General features: G+C 35.3%; 1 long non-coding RNA gene across 1 annotated transcript; it reads right to left on the reverse strand.

The window, feature by feature from the left end:
- Positions 1–1782: 1782 nt before the first annotated feature.
- On the reverse strand, positions 1783–6553 carry LOC107842153. The gene is made up of 3 exons (XR_001665642.2): positions 5782–6553; positions 5600–5687; positions 1783–2260 (listed from the first exon to the last, which is right to left on the reverse strand). It is a non-coding gene; the product is annotated as an uncharacterized LOC107842153 (long non-coding RNA).
- Positions 6554–20294: the final 13741 nt, after the last annotated feature.

Here is a 20294-nt window from a genome sequence, read left to right on the forward strand (position 1 = left end):
TGAGTAGTAGAGGCTTTGTCAGGCTAGACGATCAGTGGTGTTTTACACTTTTCAGTATTGTGCTATTCAGACAAGATTCCTTTGTTATTTTAGTTGGAATATGATATGACAATTCCTTTGTTTTGCTCTGTTTGTCATTAGAGTAAGTTCTAAACTTAGTAGTAGCCTCAATGGGTTTGCTTGGGGCTACTTGTAGCCTTAAGCACCGTGTTACATCTCAGGATGAGATTTCAGATCATTATAAATTAATTGTATCATACTATGGGCAACTCTATTGACTATTTGGTTGGGTGTAACGATAGCCTTCCCCCACAAACTTTGCGGTAAACCTGAACTTATAAGCAAGGTATTCATCATTTTCTTTAAAATTCGATTTTTTCTTTCCATATTTCCATTATATTGAGGTGAATACGGGGCCTTTGTTTGATGGACAATTCCATTCTCTACACATATTTTGGAGAAGGGAGATTCATATTCTCCACTCCTATCACTTTTTATAGTTTTGATCTTTTTCTCTAACTGATTTTCAACTTCAGTTTTGTATTGCCTAACGCATCTATTGCTTCATCCGTACTATTTTAGCAAGTAGACATAACAATATCTAGTGCAATCGTCAATGAAAGTTATGAAATACTTTTCCCCACCACCTGATGGTGTTGACTTCATATCACAAATGTTAGTGTGGATTAAGTCTAAGGGATTGGAATTCTTTTCAACAGACTTATACGGATGCTTAGCATACTTTGATTCCACACATGTTTGACACTTTGATTTATTGCACTCAAAGTTTGGCAAAACTTCTAAGTTAATCAGTTTTCAAAAAGTTTTGTAATTAACATGGCCTAGTCATTCATGCCACAAATTGGGAGACTCAAGCAAGTAAGAAGAATTTGAACTTTTATTGATTTCAACATTCATTACATTCATTTTGAATAGGCCCTCATTGAGGTAGCCTTTTCTTACATACACTTCTCCTTTACTAAGTACAATTTTTTCGAAAATAAATACCTATATGAATTTGTTCTTGTCTAAAAGTGAAACAGAAATCAAGTTCTTTTGTAACTCAGGAACATACAAGACATAGTTAAGTGTCAACACTTTGTCGGAAGTCATCTTCAAGCACACTTTTCCTGTTCCTTCCACTTTTGTAGTAGCGACGTTTGCCATATCAATTTTTTCTTCTACTTGAGCTGGAGAGAATGTTGAAAACAACTCGTTGTTAGTACAAACATGGCAGATGGATCCAGAATCCATCCACTATTTGTGAGGATTTACCACCAAGTTACATTCGAAAAGCATAGCATATAGATCATCCATTTCTTTCCTAGACTCAGTCAGATTTTCTTGGTCCTTCTTCTTCCCTTTCTTTGGGTCATGGTAATCCATAGACTTGAGGTCAATCTTGCCACAGTTTAAGCACATTACCTTGAATTTCTTCTTGGGTTGATTGCTTTCATTTCCAGATTTCTTTCGCTTTTAAGAGTTGTTTTGGTCATCTTCTAAAATGTTTGCTCCACTCATTGCAAAATTGCCTCTTGACCTTCTTTTCACAGCCTTATTATCTTCTTCAATGCATAGTCATACAATCAGATCTTTGACTGATATCTCCTTGCATTTGTGTTTCAAGTAGTTCTTAAAGTCTTTCCACATTGGTGGTAGCTTCTCTATTATTGCTGCTACTTGAAATGCTTCATTCACAATCAAACCTGAAATGAAGTTCATGTGAATACTAAGAACATAATTAAGTTTTTCAACAAAGTTATTTGTCAAAATCATACCTTCCACTAGGAGATCATGGATGATCATTTGCAGTTCCTGCACTTGTGAAACAACAGACTTGTTGTCTATCATTTTGTACTCCAGGAATCTTCCAACAAAAACTTTTTAGTTCCGGCATCCTCCATCTTGTACTTTCGTTCCAGTACTCCCCATAACTTTTTTGCAGTCTTGGTTCCGTTATACACAATGTAGAGGTCGTTTTGGAGACCACTCAAGATATAATTCCTACAAAGAAAATCTGAGTCCTTCCAAGCCTGCACAATAATGAAGCGTTCTTTTACAGAGGTATCCTCGGGCACCTCCGGAACTTCCTCAACTGTAAACCTTTGAAGATAGACTGTTGTGAGGTATAAGAACATTTTCTTCTACCATCTCTTGAAGTAAATACCCGCAAACTTTTTAGGTTTCTCCGCTGGTGCCATAGTTTGCAGAGCATTAGTACGACTTGTTGTGGCAATACTAGTTGCTGTTATAGTCATTCCTGCATCATGCATTTGACTATCAGTCATCATTTTTCTGTCACAACAAGACAGAACCTTTAGTCTGTCAAAATACTACTAATAAAGTTGCAGCAACTTTAAACACCTCTTGTTTCTAGTTTAACGATGAAGTTTTTATGACTTCCAATCATCAACCAAGTGATCTTTAACTTGTGATGCAGATTTTATGTCTTTAAATCACTAGTTAAGTTCAACGGAGTAGAAAGCTAAAAGCTTTAATCTCCAGAAATCAAGCAATACAGATTTCGAAAAAAAAAACTTTAGTGAAAAGAAAATTTCACCAAACAAGCAAAAACAAAAAAATAAAAGTTTCCAAAATTATCCTTAAGATTGTTGTTTCTCAACGTTTTCGGGTACAAGAATCTGTAATTTACCACAATAACTAAAACACTAGTTCAGGTTTAAAACAAGAACACTATGAAGTTCAACAACACCCTCAACACCAAATCACAATGATCTTTCTAAGAAGTGTGTTTTATTTTTCCAGACTTTAAGATGAAACAAAAATGTAAAGCCAAGTTCCCCGACTTCACGGAGTGTCCTTAAAGAATAATTCCCCTAACTGTACCCGAGGTTTTGGAATCTTCCTCCCAGGATAAAATGACTTTCAATCCAACTGTAGTGGTATCTCAAATAATTGGATTCGTTGAACTCACTCAACGATTCGATTGATCACATGGAATGTTTTGAAGACAAGAAGAGTTTGTATTTCAGAAAATTTTCTATTCCTAAACCTGTGGATAAATGCAGGTTTATATAGCCATCAAGTGCCGCTTCCGAAATGTGGTAATGGTTCATCCGAAAATGTGTATCCTTTGGAAGAGTCATGTCTTTACATTCGAAGCATTGTGTCTTTCTCTGAACAGACACAACTATCTAAACAGTCACTCTTTTTCCAAAATAATATATCTTTTCATAAAAGGTTGTGTCCCTCCATTTTCCATTCACACCAATTGAACCCAACACTTTCATTCCCAACTTCAATGTGATCATGATCATCACTTACAATGTTAATAAAAAATAATTAATAACATTTGCGAGTCATATATAAATATACTTATTAAGATTGAAACACACACAACAACTAAATAATGTGTTGACAAAAATATTACACTACTGTTTCAATCAAATTAGAATCACGATCAGAATGTATTAAGTATAGAATTTAAATTTAACGGGCTATGGAATAAACCTAATCAGAATCACGGCCAACAGTATGTTCAAGCTTGAGCATAGCTACCTATCCACACTTTTTTTCTGTATATACAATTCAATCCCCCCCCCCCCCCCCCCCCCCCCACCCAAAAAAAAAAAGTTTCTATATGTCATGCATATATGTATCAATCTTCTGAACTCATGATGCTCACAAGATTGAGATGTGAATTTCATTGTAGTTAAGAGGAAAATGACTTAGCAGAAAGTACTGAGGACAGGAAGACAAATTTCTGATGAAATTTCATATCAATTCTGTGGTTAAGAAATTATGTTGTCTAATCATATTTAAAATTTGAAACGTAATTTCTATTTTCAAAAGTTGCAAAGAAAAGTTGTAGCAATTAGATTATCAAGCAGTCCATGATTAAAATATATAGTTAGATGAGCTTAAAATTGCTACACCAACTTTATGCTACAAGCATGCAAACATATGTGTGATTTAAGACAAGTGGACCAGAATATAACCTTAAAACACCATAGCAGACTACTACTCAGAAAATTAGTGAACCAAACCATTTAAACAGTCCCTTGCTAGCTTTGTCCATCGATATTGTAATACCTTAACAAGATCAAAATATCTGTAGAATGACACACTATATTGGAGGGGCTAAACCAATACCAAAGACCAATAAAATCAAAAGTTACTAAAGATATTTTTAAATGGCTAGTTCAGTTACATTTTTTGTTTAGAATAAACTTTATACTTACGGACACAAATGAAGTAAACTGTCTTAGAGACAAGTATTCATGAAAACTTATCTACAAATCAAATATATATTGATCATTTTCATGTTCACCCATGACCAAAGAATAAGACCAAAAGTATCACAGATGTATGAGATAAGAAGACAATACTACACTATCAACTGAGCCCTTCCAGTTAACCAAAAAATTAATGTCAAATCTCCAATATCAATCATATCGGAAACAAATTAAATCTCATATCAATAAGAACTTTATGAAAAAATTAAAATATTCTCTGCAATTACAATATCAACTAAACACTTACAGCTATTCAATACATTTCTCTCTAGTACCAACCATATCAGAATACATTAACTGAACACTTTCGGTTATTCAATTCCAACTACAACAGTCCAACACAGTTCAATATATATTAAAATGATATTTTCACACCCTTTTTTAACTAAGAAGATTATATTTTAAGTTTGAAAGGGACTTTATTATTAAGTGACAAAAGATGAAAATTTGTTTCGAAAAAGATTTTTACAATTAAACTTAGAATCGCCACTTGGCATAAATCGGGTGTGCCAAGTCACCTTTGAAAAATGCTTTTTCAAAACGGTTTTGACTCTTTAAAACTGATCCACGAACAGAGATTCCGGTTAAGAAATTCTGTTGACCAAGGGGAAGGTGTTAGGCACCCCTCGGTCCTATGGTTCGACCATGGTCACTTCGTGGAGTATATCGACTAGTACGACACTATGAAATGTATTAACCGGCAAGACACAAAAACAAACAAACAAACAAACAAACAAACAAACCAAACCAAACCTAAACAAGTCCAAGAAAATAGTGTTCAGTCCAATTATTACAGTCCAAAATAAAAGATACTGAAATGAACCTATACTAACCTATACTAACCCTGAACTATGCTCAACCCAATGCCTTGAGCCTTCATCACAAACGTCCTTCGCATACAAGATACTTCAGGGTATTCCCCGGTGAATAAATACAAATGGCCTCGAGGCATTCCCCGGCTAAATGAGTACATTTTTAATGTGAGAAAACCAACACCATTCAACAAACACTTCAAACATTCACAATTTCACGATCCCTAAGTTTACCTACCCGAATTAAGATTTGCCTATTAAATTTTTGACCTAAAACATGATACTACCGAATTTAACAACATCCATCAATAAATCAAACTAATCAAGATTCATCTTAGTCGATTCTCAATTCTCATCCCAAAATTCATTCTCAAGATTCCAAAAATTCACGATTACCATTTTAACAGTCCACAATCATTGTCAATGAAACCAAACAAATAAATCGATATCACCAAATATTCATATCATACTTCACACAGATCAATCACGCGTATATAATGAAATTAAAATGAGAACGAGATAGAATTGAACCTTTCAAATATTTTTGCTCGATTTATGAAGGGAATAAAGAGCTGTTCTGAAAACCCCATTGAATGCCCGAAATCTCGATTCTCCTAATCTGTCAAGAACCAACCCAAAATGAGATATCCAAAATCTGATTCGAACTCAAAATCCATAAAGAAGCAGATGAACACCCGAAACCCGATTCGTACCAAAAAAGAAAGCCAGAGCCACGATAATTTTCGGCAAAGCCTTATCAAAGTTAGCCTAAAACAATGCCAGAGTTAACATCTTTCGATTAGATTTAAACTGAAAACGAAGAGAATAGCTTTTGGCGCAATTTTTAGATTGAAATCGAGCTGATGGTACGCTTTTTCGATGGATTTCTCCAGAACAGTAGCCAAATTGCAGCTTTTGATATTTTTGGTGGCGGTTCCAGCAGATTTCAAGTGGAAACTCACCGATTCCTAATTCCACACTTATTTGAACCGTTTTTTATCATCCCCTCTATTTTATTTTCACTCCCCAATCCTATTATCTATCTCTCTCGATTCTCGATCCCCCTCATAGGTGTGTGTAGGTATATATATTAGTGTGTGACTGTGTGTATTTATGAGTGACGATATGAATGTGTGAATCTGTATAGTGTGAGTGAATTGTTTTAGAAGAATCTGTGTATGTATTGCTGTATGTGTAGAGTGTATTCCCTCAATCCGTTAGAGTGTGTGTGAGTTGTATGTATAATTTTTGTCTTTTTGTGAGTTTGTTAGGAAAAAAAAGAATAAAATATGAGGGGTAGGGATAGGGGTAGGTGGTTAGGATAAGGTAGGAAGTGTTGAAATTTTATTGGCTGAGTGGTTAATTTGTTAAGGGTTTTTTTATTTTTTATTGTGTAGAATTTATCACATGGGTTAAGGTGCATAGTAATATGGGGAAAAAATAATTAAAAATAATTTTTTGGAGGGACAAAATTACGCGTCTACATCATGCCCCTCTTTGGGTGTAATCAAAAAGTATTTTCAGACAAAAAAGTAGACGATGAGATAAAATTTTGACCCGATCATTATTCAAAAGAAAGAAAAAGAAGGACAGAGTACTACCGAGTCTTAATTTAAAACATCCTACCCACCCAAGTTATGAGGGAATCAAGTCATAGGTATTTCAAAGGGTTGATAGGAGAAGGACTATACCGAGTTGGAGAATCGAGTGAGGCCTTGTCGAGGTTCCAGTTCGCGCTTCTGTTATTATATCTAAATAAAAATCACAAGTTAAAAGATAACAGAAATTACAGAAGTCCTATCTATGCAGCTTTGTTTGACTCTTGACTTGCTATTTCATCACTCAATTCTCCAGGCGGGCTCCTGACTTGCAGTTTCATCACCCTATTTTTATGTGAGCTCCTGACTTGTAATTTCATCACCCTATTCTTTAGGCGGGCTCCTGACTTTCAATTTCATTACTCTATTCTTCTGGCAGGCTCCTGACTTGCAATTTCATCACCGTATTCTTCAAGCAGGCTCCTAACATTGAAAATCAAAACTAGAATGAAATTATCCCAAAAAAAGATTATAATAAAAAAATGTCATTTTTCTAAAAACAAAGTCCTATTTTTTAGGAGGGTCCTGAACATAAACCAAATTCCCATTTTCAAGAGGGTTCTAAACATAAAGTAAATTTTTCATTTTCCAGGAGGGTCCTGAACATAAAGTAAATTTCCATTTTCCAGGAGGGTCCTGAACATAAAGTAATTTTCCATTTTTCAAGAGGGTCCTGAACATAAAGTAAATTCCTTTTTTCCAGGAGGATCCTGAACATGAAGTAATGTCCCATTTTCCAAGTGGGTACTGAATATAAAGTAATGTCTTATTTTCCAGGAAAGTCCTGAACATCAAGTAAATTCTCATTTTCCGGGAGGGTCCTGAACATAAAGTAAATTCCCATTTTCAGGAGGGTCCTGAACATAAAGTAATATCCTATTTTTCAGAAGGGTCCTGAACATAACGTAAGTTCCCATTTTCCAGAAGGGTCCTGAACATAAAGTAAATTTTCATTTTCTAGGAGGATCCTGAACATAAAGTAATGTCCCATTTTCTAGGAGGGACCTGAATATAACGTAAATTCCCATTTTCCAGGAGGGTCTTGAATATAAATAAAATTTCCATTTTCCCGGAGGGTTCTGAACATGAAGTAATGTCCCATTTTTCAGGATGGTCCTGAACATAAAGTAAATTTCATTTTCCAGAAGGGTCCTAAAGTAATGTCCCATTTTTCAGGAGGGCCCTAAACATAAAGTAAATTTCTATTTTTCAGGAGGGTCTTGAACATAAAGTAAAATCCTATTTTTCAGAAGGGTCCTGAACATAAAGTAATGTCCTATTTTCTAGGAGGGCCCTGAACATAAAGTAAATTTTCATTTTCCAGGAGGGTCCTGAACATAAAGTAAATTTTTATTTTTCAGGAGGGTCCTGAACATAAAGTAAATTCTCATTTTTTAGGAGGGTCTTGAACATAAAGTATTGTCCCTGTTGCATCAAAGAAAAATTTATCAGTTAAAAGCTTAGTGGTGGCTTGCAACACTTGGCTTTCCAGGCATCTGTTCCAGTGCTCGTTCGCTTCATCTTTGTTTCAGATTTCTAATATTTGGCCCCTGTCTTGTCGCGTCATTGACCTAAACCCAATTTAAGGGAAATAACTTTAACTCAAACACCTAATTTCTATTTTACCATGCCTTTGAGATGCACCTTTTGAAACTAGTGAGGTAGGCTAAATACAAAGGGTTCATATATATGAACAATACTAACTGACTGTTAACATGAACGTGAGAATACATGCATGAATAAGTAACTGTAACTGAATTCATGATAATATTAACTACTGAGTCTGAATACTGATATCATGAGTTACTGATAACTGATGTAACTTATACTGAGTAACTATATCTGACAGTCTAGATTTTGATGGAACTAGCTGAGTTTTGTACTGTATCGAGTGACTGTTTATGATAGTCCTAAATTCTGTAGAACTATCTGAGTTTTATTTCTGAGACTATAGGAAGTAGTCCTTTAAACGACATGCCCCTAATAAGCTATTATAGCTGAGTTGAGGTCCAAACTATAACCCCAATTGAAAGGATGTCAATACCATGCCACTGGTAAGGATAAGCTGTGAGTGACCCTCATCTAATAGGTACTCTAATAAGAACGGCGGGAACCTTATCTAATAGGTTAAGACACCTTATCTACCATAATCTAGAAGGTTTGATGTCTCAACCTATGCTTGCTACATAGCTCTGGAGCGCAAGGATTGCTTATAAGAATCATACCCTCTACTCGCAAGTGAGTTCCCATCCTTGGGCTCACTCAGTGTTGAATCCTACTTGTATCTGAATAGGCACTAAACTGAATATACTAGACTGAACTGGACTGAGTTTACTGAATTCCGTTGACTGATGAAATATTACTGAGATCTGATAACTAACTGAGATTACTGAGATTTATAGACTGATACTAAATTTGTTGAGTTTTAATGAGTCATGTAACTGACTAAATTCTATCGATCATGGCTTGACTGAGATTATCATAAAACTGTCACTGGCTCTAGGCGCATAACTAAATTGTCAGGTACAAGTGCCCCAGGACTCGATAGCATAAAGCTGACAACACATGACACTTCTTAAATGCATAACCATAATCAATAATTCATAATACAAAAATTTGGGAGTTTAATAAAGCACTTGGTTCTTATACTCTTGTACATGAATAAGAATGCATTCAAATATATCATGGTATCACAATAGCATGAGAGTTATTTTGAAACATAAGGAGAAAGCATGGATTCATCATTTAGGCCCTATTGAGTTAATAAGCATAAATCTTATTCTCTTAGGCATTTTATCAAACATCTAGTATATATAACTTAGATCTTAAGCATGAATATCAACTTAATACATCAAGTTCCTTCATTCAACTCAATTTTATCGGTTTCAATCCATATATTAACAAATTTCATGAAAACATATTAAAGCTTCCAACTTGGAAGTTGCACAACAACATAAACATGATTATAATCCATCCACAATATGGGTTTCACAATTCATGATTTTAAAATGGGATTCTTGAGCTTCATGGATGAAAGGAACCCATGAATCAACACTAAACATACCTGAGTGGATGAGTTCTTAAAGTTTGGTGGAGGAAAGCTTGAATTATTGACTTGTAATTAAACACCTAGGGTTTCTTGTTCTTAGGGATTGATCTTTGAGAGAAACCCTAATTTGGTGTTATGGATAAATAATGAAGTTATGAGCTCTGGTTGGGTATAATTAGGGGTCAAAATGGGTGGAAAAGGATCCAAATACCCTTTTAAAAATGACTTAAAATTGTTGATCGGAAGTGGCGATGATTTGGGCAATGGTCCATCACTGGCTCGACAGTCCGTCGGTTAAGTCCGTTGCACTTGGCCAGAACCTGGACTTTTTGCCTTATCTGCGATAGTTTAGGTGACGGTCCATCGCTAGCTTGACGGTCCATTGGTCCTGGCCATCGCACTTGACCAGAAGCCGGGTTCATTGCCTTAGTCATGATGGCTTGGGCGATGGTCCATCGCTAGCTCGACGGTCCGTCGGCCTGACCGTCGCTTCTGGGTAGTTCTGATAGTTCTCTATAAAATGTCCATAAATTTTTACTCCGATATCGGATTTGGAAAAAAATTGTATCATTGGAAAGCTAATTCTATTTTCCATATGATAAAATGTCAAAATTGGTGAAATTATATCTTATTTAAACATTAATCATTTAGGAAGTCATCACAAATTCTTCTGGAGACTAGATTTGACTTAAAAAAAGTTCGGGGTATTACATTTTTATTCTTCTTTTCTTGATACTTTTTCTTTTGACCACTATTTTGATTCCAAAAGAGGAATATGAAAGGAAAATAAGACAAAGGCTCTAAAGGGTAAACAATGGATAACACAATCATTGGTATAGCGAATAAAATGCCTTCATCGTATCAATCTTTAAAAATGCAAGTACTAAACATGCAATAGAAGTAATGAAGGGTAAAGATCATAGATAATATCTTTTAACTACATTGGTATTAACAACCATTTTTGCCATCTTTCCTACTATATTTGTCAAATATAAAGCTCCATTAGGCAACACTTTCTTCACAATGAAGGGCCTTTGCGAAATTGGGGAGAACTTGCCTTTAGCTTCGATTTGATGAGGGAGGAAACACTTTAATACTAATTGCCTGACTTCAAAACTCCTTGAGTGCACCTTTCTATTGTATGCTCGAGCCATTCTCTTTTGATACAATTGGCCATGACACATTGATGTCAATTTCTTTTCATCAATCAAACTCTACTACTCTAATTTGGTTTTGATCTAGTAATCATCCTTAATATTTGCTTCCACAATGACTCAAAGATATGGAATTTAAATTTCCATAGGTATAAATACTTTTTTCCTATACTCTAATAAATATGGAGTTTCCCTTGTTGAAGTGAAAATGGTAATTCAATAACAAAGCAATGCAAAGGATAAATTCTTGTGCCATTGTCTAGACCCTTGTATCATTTTTAGTGGTATCTTCTTGATATTCTGATTGGTGGCCTCTACAATGTCATTTTCCTTTGGATGATATGGAGTAGAATTTTGATGAGCAACCTTGAACTGTTGGCACAACTCTTGTATCAAATGACTATTGAGGTTGGCAACATTATCCGTGATGATCTCCTTTGGAATGCCAGATATAAAAATGACGTTAGCATGAACAAAATCCACCACCGCCTTCTTTATTACTGACTTGAAAGTTGCTTCTTCTACCCACTCTGTAAAATAATCAATGGTTATAAAATAAATCTATGTCCATTTGATGCTTTCAGCTCAATCGGTCCAATCACGTCCATCCCTAAGCTACGAAATGCCATGGAGTAGACATTGTATGCAAATATGCAGGAGGAGAATGTATCAAATCACCATGTACTTGATATTGATGACATTTTTAAACAAAATGAATAAAATACCTCTCCATATTAATCCTATAATAAACCACTCGAAGTATCTTCTGTGACAAGACATAACCATTCATATGCGGCCCACATACCCCAGAATGTATTTCAACAATGATTACCGAAGTTTCTTTTGAATATACACACCTCAAGAGTCCTAGATTAGGGGTTTTCTTGTAAAACATTCCCTGACTTAAGAAAAATCCACTAGCTAAACACCTAATAGTCCTCTTTTGATCACTAGTGGCATGTGTTGGGTATTTTCCTAACTGAATGTATCGCTTGATATCAAAGAACCAAGGTTCTCCATCGAGTTCTTATTCAATTGTATTATAATAAGCATGTTTATCACGACTTTGTATATGCACCAGATCGATGTATGCCTTATCCAAAAGTTGGAGCATTGAAGACAAAGTGACTAAAGCATTAACAATCTCATTGTGAATTCTTGGAATATGCTTAAACCTTATTGACACGAACCGTTGACATAGATCTTACAAGAATTGTTGATATGGTATTAGCTTTAAATACCATGTCTCTCAATCGCCTTGAATATGATGGACAAGAAAGTCTGAGTCCCCCAACACTAATAATTCCTGAACACCCATGTTAATAGCTAGCCTCAGCCCTAGAATGGAAGCTTCATACTCTCCCATGTTATTGGTACAATAAAGTTAAAGTTGTTTTGTTATTGGAAAATATTGCCCCAACCTAATAAGAGCTGCACCTATTTCAAATCCTTTTATGTTAACGGCTCTATCCAAGAACACCATCCAACCTGGATCAGCATCTATGGTGACTTTATCGATACAGAAACCTCTTTATTAGGAAAATATGTCTTTAATGGTTCATACTCTTCATTAATGGGGCTCTCAGCAAGATGATCTGCCAAAGCTTGGTCTTTCATAGCGGTTCAAGTCACATATACAATGTCAAACTCAATAGGCAATATTTGCCACTTTTCCAGTCGACCTGTTGGCTCAGGCTTTTGAAAGATATACTTTAAAGGATCCATGTGGGAGATGAGATAGGTAGTCTATGATGAAAGATAATGCTTCAACTTCTGTGCTACCCAAGTTAGGGCACAACACGTCCTTTCAAGAAGAGTATACTTGGCTTCATACGTTGTAAACTTCTTGCTAAGATAATAGATAACCTGCTCCTTTTTGCTTGTGACATCATGTTGACCCAATAAACAACAAAAAGAATTATCCATAACCGATAAGTAAAAAATCAAAGGACTACCAGGCTCAGGTGGTACCAACACCGGTGGATTTGATAGATATCTTTTAATTTTATTGATTACATCCTGACATTCCTTAGTCCACTTAACTGTAACACTCTTCTTCAGCAACTTGAAAATGGTCTCACAAGTGGTTGTGAGTTGACCAATGAACCTACTGATGTAGTTCAGTCTACCAAGCAAACTCTTCACCACAGTTCTATTCTTAGGCAGTGGCGAATCCTGAATGGCTTTGATCTTTAAAGGATATAATTCAATACCCCGACGGCTTACTACAAACCCAACAGGTTTCCAGACAAAACTTGAAATACACTTTTTGCCAGATTAAGTTTGAGATTATACCTATGAAACCTTTCAAAGGACTTCATTAGATCTTTAACATAATCAACCTAATTTAATAATCACATTATCTACATAGACTTCAATTTCCTTATGCATCATATCACAAAACATAGTGGTCATTACTCTTTTGTATGTTGCTCCAGCCTTCTTCAAACTGAACGACATTACTCGATAACAATAAGTTCCCCATAATATGATAAAATATGTTTTTTCCACATCATCATCATCCATAATGATTTGGTGGTACCTAGCATAGCAATCCACAAAAGATTCCACCTCATGTTTAGCACAATTATCAAGCAAAATGTGGATATTGGGCAGTGGAAAATCATCTTTCGGACTTGGTTTGTTCAAATCCCAATAATCAAGACATACTCGAATCTTGCCATCTTTATTTGGGATAGAAACAATATTGGATAACCAAATAGGATAACGAGCCACTCGAATGAATTTCTCTTTAAATTGTTTCATAATTTTCTCTTTAATTTTCATGCTTACATCAGTTTTAAACTTTCTCAACTTCTATTTGACAAGAGGAAATGCAGGATCAGTTGGAAATTTATGAGCCACTAATTAAGTGCTTAAACCAGGCATATCATCATAAGACCATGCAAAAAATTCTTTATAATCAATAAAATCTTGAATCATTCCCTCTTTTAATTGTGGCGCAGCAATTCCACTTATTTTAGTTTCCCTACCATCTCTTTGATCTCCAAGATTAATGGGATCAATTTCATTTAAATTAGGATTTGACTTGTCTTCAAATTGTTTCAACTCTTTGCTTATTTTCTCTAATGCCTCTTCTCCATCATATTCCACCTCCTTATTCATTATATCTTGATTAGATTGGATTTTAAGATCAGGCTAAAAAATTTTCATGCATGTCATATCATAAGAATCATCATAAAAAGAACTGTATAAAGATAAAGACAAACAAAATACATTAGACACAAGAACAAAAACGGACATTACATTTCATTAAAAGGGAAAGATAGGAGGGTTTAGAAATAAACAACATCAGAATATAAATAAGATAAATTCCGAATTACAACCCTGAAATAACTCAAATAAATAGAAAAAAACAAAGCAAACTACTAAAACTCCCTCTTGATGGGGAGAGGAGTGACTTCCCAATTATTGAGCTGAACATCAGAGCCAATAAACTGCCCATCTACATTGCTAATACCTTCCCCAACTTCAACAACATCAGCTCCAATAAATATTTTCTAGAAAGGGGACATTAAATCTGCATCATCATCATTCATTGTCTCTACGATAGGTAATATATAGGAATAAAAATATTGACTTTGTAGAAGGATTCGTTGAGTAGCGGTCTTGGTTTGGTAAGTTTCCATGAATCTTTCTTCCACTTCTTAGCCCTCTTTCTATCCTCAAAAGTCGTTTTATACCCCAGACCAAAGGTACCCAAGTTCTGACGTAGGTATATTGGATGAGCCCTGCTTTGTCGAGATGTCCCTAAACCCTTTATTGGCTTAAAATTATGCTTTAATGTTTCATTCACGACCATAACAAATGCAGAGGGAAATTATGGACTTGGAATAAGATTTCCCTCGAGGATTTGCTCAATAATTACCACTTTAAAAGCCTGATAAATTGGTGCTCTATCGGCATTACTTGTGTCAATAGAGGAAATAGAATAATCTTTGTTAGCAGATAGGTCCCCTTCACCATGAACAATAATTTCCTGTCTGATGCTTTTAAACTTGACTATTTGGTGTAATGTAGATGCAATTGCCCCAGCCTTGTGAATTCATGGTCTTCCCAATAATAAATTGTAAGAAGCGTTAATATTTAACGATTGAAAATTTATGGAAAATTCAATAGGCCCTATAGTTAATATCAACTCTATTTCACCAATGGAATCTATTTTTGCTCCATCAAAGGCTCTAACACACACGTTGTTAACTTGAATCTACTTGGTACTGATGTTCAAATTTTGCAAAGTAGACAGAGGAAAAAAGTTAGCTCCAGAATCTCCATCAATCATAACACAAGTGACATAAAATTTTTCACACATTACAGTAATGTAAAGGCCTCAATTATGCCTCATACCTTCTACAGGCAATTCATCATCGAAAAAGCTAATCCAATTTACCTCAAAGATCTTTACCATAATTTTTTCCAACCGATTCACCATAATTTCTCTAGGGAAAGAAGCTTCATTCAATACCTTCAACATAACATTATGATGTTCATCAGAATGCAACATCAAATACAGATGGGAAATTTGTGTAGGAGTCTTCATTAACTGATCTATGAATGAATATTCTAGCAATTTCTTTTTATTTAAGAATTCTTCGTCTTCTACTTTAGTGAAAGGATTTTTAAGAGATGATTGCCCATTCATCATTAGTTTATACTTCCTCAGACCTTCTGGAACAAAACACCTCCCCGAATGAGTCAAACCCCCTACTCCATCTACTTCATCTATGATTTTCTTCCCCTGATAAGTCATTACAGTCTGCTTATAATTCTAGGGGACCCATTTTATGTCGACTAGCGGGAGTTGGGTCACCATCTTGATGATAATAGTTGCTGAAAGTGCTCCTTTTATAGTCAAAATAGGCTTGCTCAAAGCTACTACTACAGTTAAGTTGGGTTTGTCCTGACTTAAACTACCAGTTTTTCTGACTCCTTTTACAATAATCATGGCTTTCCTCATGTTTGCTTGGGATTTATCTTCTATTCTTTCTTCTTAGATCAATGACACTAACTTCATTGAATCTGCTGCATTCACCGATTTATCCTTATTAATTTGTATTCTAACAATAGGCTTGTAAGACATCATAGACTCTCTACCACCATATATAAACACTAATATGATTTTTTCAATATGTACTAACAATGGATTTTGGTTGATATTTGGAATCTCTGGGGCCTGTATCGTAATCTAATTTCTGTCGATCAAATCCTGGATGGCTTTCTTCAAATACTAGCATCTTTTTGTATCGTGCCCCGGCATGTCAGAACAATATGCGCAGCTTAGCATGTAATCAAGATTTCTTTGAGGTGGATTCAGAAGCTTTCCTTGAATTGGGCTCAAGACCTGCATATTTCTCAATCTCTAAAATAAACTTGCATACGACTCCCCGATAGGTGTGAACTCATTCTTGACTACTTTTTTTTTTCTTAAACTCGAGCCTAGTTCAAAATTGGATTGGGAAGAGCTTTGATAATTTTATGGATCTGAAGGATAATTTTGAGAAGTTGGTGCGTGCCATTGTGGGTAAAAAGAGGTTTGGGCCTATGGCTGTGCGCTATATACCATATGTGGGGTTGGTGGAAAAGAATATAGTGGGTTTTGCAGAGGGTAGTAATGATGGGGGAAATATATGAATCTTGGGCATAGACTTAGGCTTGAGACTGGGGATAGGGGTGAGGTGGTTTCTTTGGATATATGTGTGGTTCAGCTGTAACAGCTGGTACATTCTTCTATTTTTTTTCCCTCCAAAAGTCCTAGAACCAGTTTTAATATGGTAGAACTCATAAGTCTTCTGGTCTTGATACCCTCTTTTATTATCTCTCCCATTTTAAGGACTTTAACAAATGGCTTACCCATCGCCAAAAGAAAATATTGGAAATAGGTCTCATCTTGTGCCTGAATGAAAACCTCTACCAATTTACTCTCTTTCATCAGAGGTTTTACCCTAGAGTCCTATACATGCCAACTTATGTCATATTCTCTAAAGCTTTTAATACTCTTATTCTTCATATTAGTCAGGGATTTCTCATCAGGAAATAGCTCCACATTATAATGAAATTATTGTACTAATTCATTGGCCAGGCCATCCTTATTATTCCACTTGTCGATGTCATGATCCATAAACCACTTTGAGGCTAGACTTGAAAGACTTTCAGCGAAATAAGCCATGAGTAATTCCTCTTTACCTCCGCTACCCCTTAATTGATTACAATAATGTCTCAAATAGGCCACCAGATCCCTATGTCTATCATACTTCTTGAAATTCAGCATCTTAAATCAAAGAGGAAGGTTAACACCAGGAAACATGCATTAATCTTTATATAAAACACTTTTACTACCCCCAAGTCCCTGCAAATTACTCATGGCCTATTCTAGATTCTTTAATTTCCATGCTATGACTTTTTGTTCTTCTATCGCAACAGGCTTCTCTATATCAAATGGCAAAGTAGGTGGTTGATTGTACCCTTATGGTTCATTCATCTTCAAAGTAGGCTCCGGGTTATAATACTAAACATCCAAAACCTTCAAAACTAGCTCACTAGTAGATCGAGGGAGCATGATTATTGGACGAACAACATAAATAAGAGATATAGGTGATGGCAAAGCCAGAAACATAAATTCCATAGGTGGTGCTGGATGGGCTGGGGGCCTCTATTAAGGGACTGTCAAGGGCACATTGGAAGCGCTAGGATAGTATTGATGTGGTGTGAATCCTGGTGCATGTTAAGGCATATTATTGGGACCATAAAACCATGCCTGTGATAGCAACGAATAATTGGAAGTGTCGCCGAGATCATCCAGTTATGGAGGAGGAGGCATTCCACTAGTCCATGCTCAGTGCATCTCTGTAATTGTTGTCTGAGTCTCAATATCTCTTCATTATATTTTGAACCCCCATTCTCTAGGACTCTGGTTTGGGTCTATGAGAAAATTTTCTACCTCTTTGTTGGCCATGACAAGTTTTTCTTTTGATCTAGTAAAGTAAGGATGACTATCCAGAGTGGTACAAGGCAACCACTTTTTATCTGAAAGAATATTCTCATAAAAAACAAAACCCGTTAGGATTAGGTCACACAATCAAGCATGAAAATCACTCTTTATATTTGCCCTAGATCCATACACATTTCTACCTTCCTTTGAGGGTAATGGGGTTATTTTAACATAATCCCAATCTCTAATTACACATCATTCATTTTTTACTTTTCGCCCTTGATTCTCTTTTCTTTGTATCAGTATCTTCTCCTTCACTTTTCTTCTATCACTGTTCTTTCTTTTTCATCATTCTTTATTTCTTTTTCTTTCTTTAAAAAGGAAAAAGGAAAACAAGGAAACAAAATGATTAGATCAAACCTAAAAGTAGGTTTCTATGTATCATGTTGTACATAAATCCGATCTTGCATAGTTCGGGATGTATACATAAAGTTTGATGATTTTTTTATTTTTTATTTTCTTAATGATGAAAAGAAAGAACAACACAACATCACTACATTTTCATAAAAGAAACAACTAAAACAGACTTCTAATTTAAGACAACCTTAATAATAATAAACAACAAAGACTGAACAACACTTTAAACCAACAGAAAAACATATGTAACACTCATAATTAAGAATCCAATGTTGAAACAAATATAACACCGACTTATCAAAGATACAACACTACAATGACAGAAAAACAAAGGACTCAAACTAAATAAAAAATAGGGAGTGCCTCTTCAAACTGCTAAACTACTTGATGGCCCTGGCTGAGATAGACTTGTCTGTGAAGTTATCACTTTTCCACTCAAACTTTGTAACATGTCCTGCAATGACACTTTAATATTGGGTAGGAAGCTTCTGTCATATGTTCCTGCATCTTGGGGAGTACACATGAAAAGATTTTTCTGATACCCTTTTACAATTATGAGTAAACCTAATAACTGAACCCTCAATGACTCTACTTTGGCTCTTGTATCTTCACCCTCTTGGCCATCAACTACGGATGCTTCCTACATTCTTTCTCTAAGTTGAGCTGGTAATGTCCTACTGACATCCTGGGGGATAAATTGTAGATAGATCCCATACCTTTGAGTGTATCCTGGATTATCTGCACCTGCCCTGAGAGTATCCATGACCTACCATATTATGTTATACCAGAACTTCTCATACTTAATCTCACCCCTAGCTTGATCTCTAAATCACTCAATATCTTGTTAAAGGTCCATTATCAGTGGATCATGTAATATCCTGTATTTCCCTAGCCTAAATTAACTCTCAGTCCATGAGATATCTAATATAAATTTTTTGAAATACTCAGTATTTTTAGTTTAGAGCCTGCCATTTCATAGAAAATTCAATTAGTTTTCCAACGATATAAAATTCTCCTAAATTTGATAATCGGGTAAGAAGTTATGGCTATTTTAAGTTTTAGTCGTTAAACACCATCATTCAGGCCAGTAGCGCGCCGTGGAGCATGTCAAAAAGGCAATTGTTAGTTTCTAGTGAGGCACCATAATATTGGTATATCACGCCAAAGCTTATTTTTAAATTTATCAATTTCCAGTATACCAACGCGATCCCACTACGTCGCGATGAGTCCAAATTTCAGAATCAAAGGGGCACCATGATTCCACCGCATCGCGCCAAGACCTCAGTTTCCAATTGTCAATTTCCAGTGGCCCGACTTGATCATGAAGCGTCGTGCCAGGGGCCCAATTTGAAGAAAATTAATGAAAATTAAATGTTTCATCCAGGGTTAAAACAGTCTTTTCTCATGATTTTACTCCGCCCAGGTTTGAGATTAAATTCCTAAAAACATTTTAAACCATTTGTTTATTAAATTTTTTCCCAAAAATCAAAGCATTCTCTCTCAAGAAAACAAACCCTAGTTTCAAGAATCAAGGTCAAAACTCAAGAATTTCTTCAAGCACCTTCAAGAACTAATAACCCAAGGTATGTTAGGTGTTCATCTATGGGTCCCTTTCACCCATAGAGTCCACGAATCCATTTTCAAACTACAAAATTGTTGAGTTATGAACTTTCATGCTTGAATTGAATTGAATTCATATTCATGTTATTGCTGGGTTGTATATGTGTTGAATTACATGATCTTCATGATAAAGCCTTCGATTTATAATTTTATTAATGTAGTCATGATAACTATGTGTGTTGATTGGTGTATAACCTAAGTATGTTCTCCATGTGTTTCATAAAATGCCTATGTGGATGAATTAGTGCCATTATAACATGATTGTATGTATTCCCCATTCATAAACATGTAGATTCCTTACAAGTATTTTATAAAATGTCTCTATGGATAAATTATGAACAAGTGAACAATGTTTGCTATTCAAGATTATGCTATCCTTTATTTTCATGCTATCGAGTCCTGGGGGTATTTTATACCCGACAATCTAACTGTATACCTA

Source organism: Capsicum annuum, chromosome 9 (assembly GCF_002878395.1).
Source record: "Capsicum annuum cultivar UCD-10X-F1 chromosome 9, UCD10Xv1.1, whole genome shotgun sequence".
In the NCBI taxonomy this organism is placed as follows: Eukaryota; Viridiplantae; Streptophyta; class Magnoliopsida; order Solanales; family Solanaceae; genus Capsicum; species Capsicum annuum.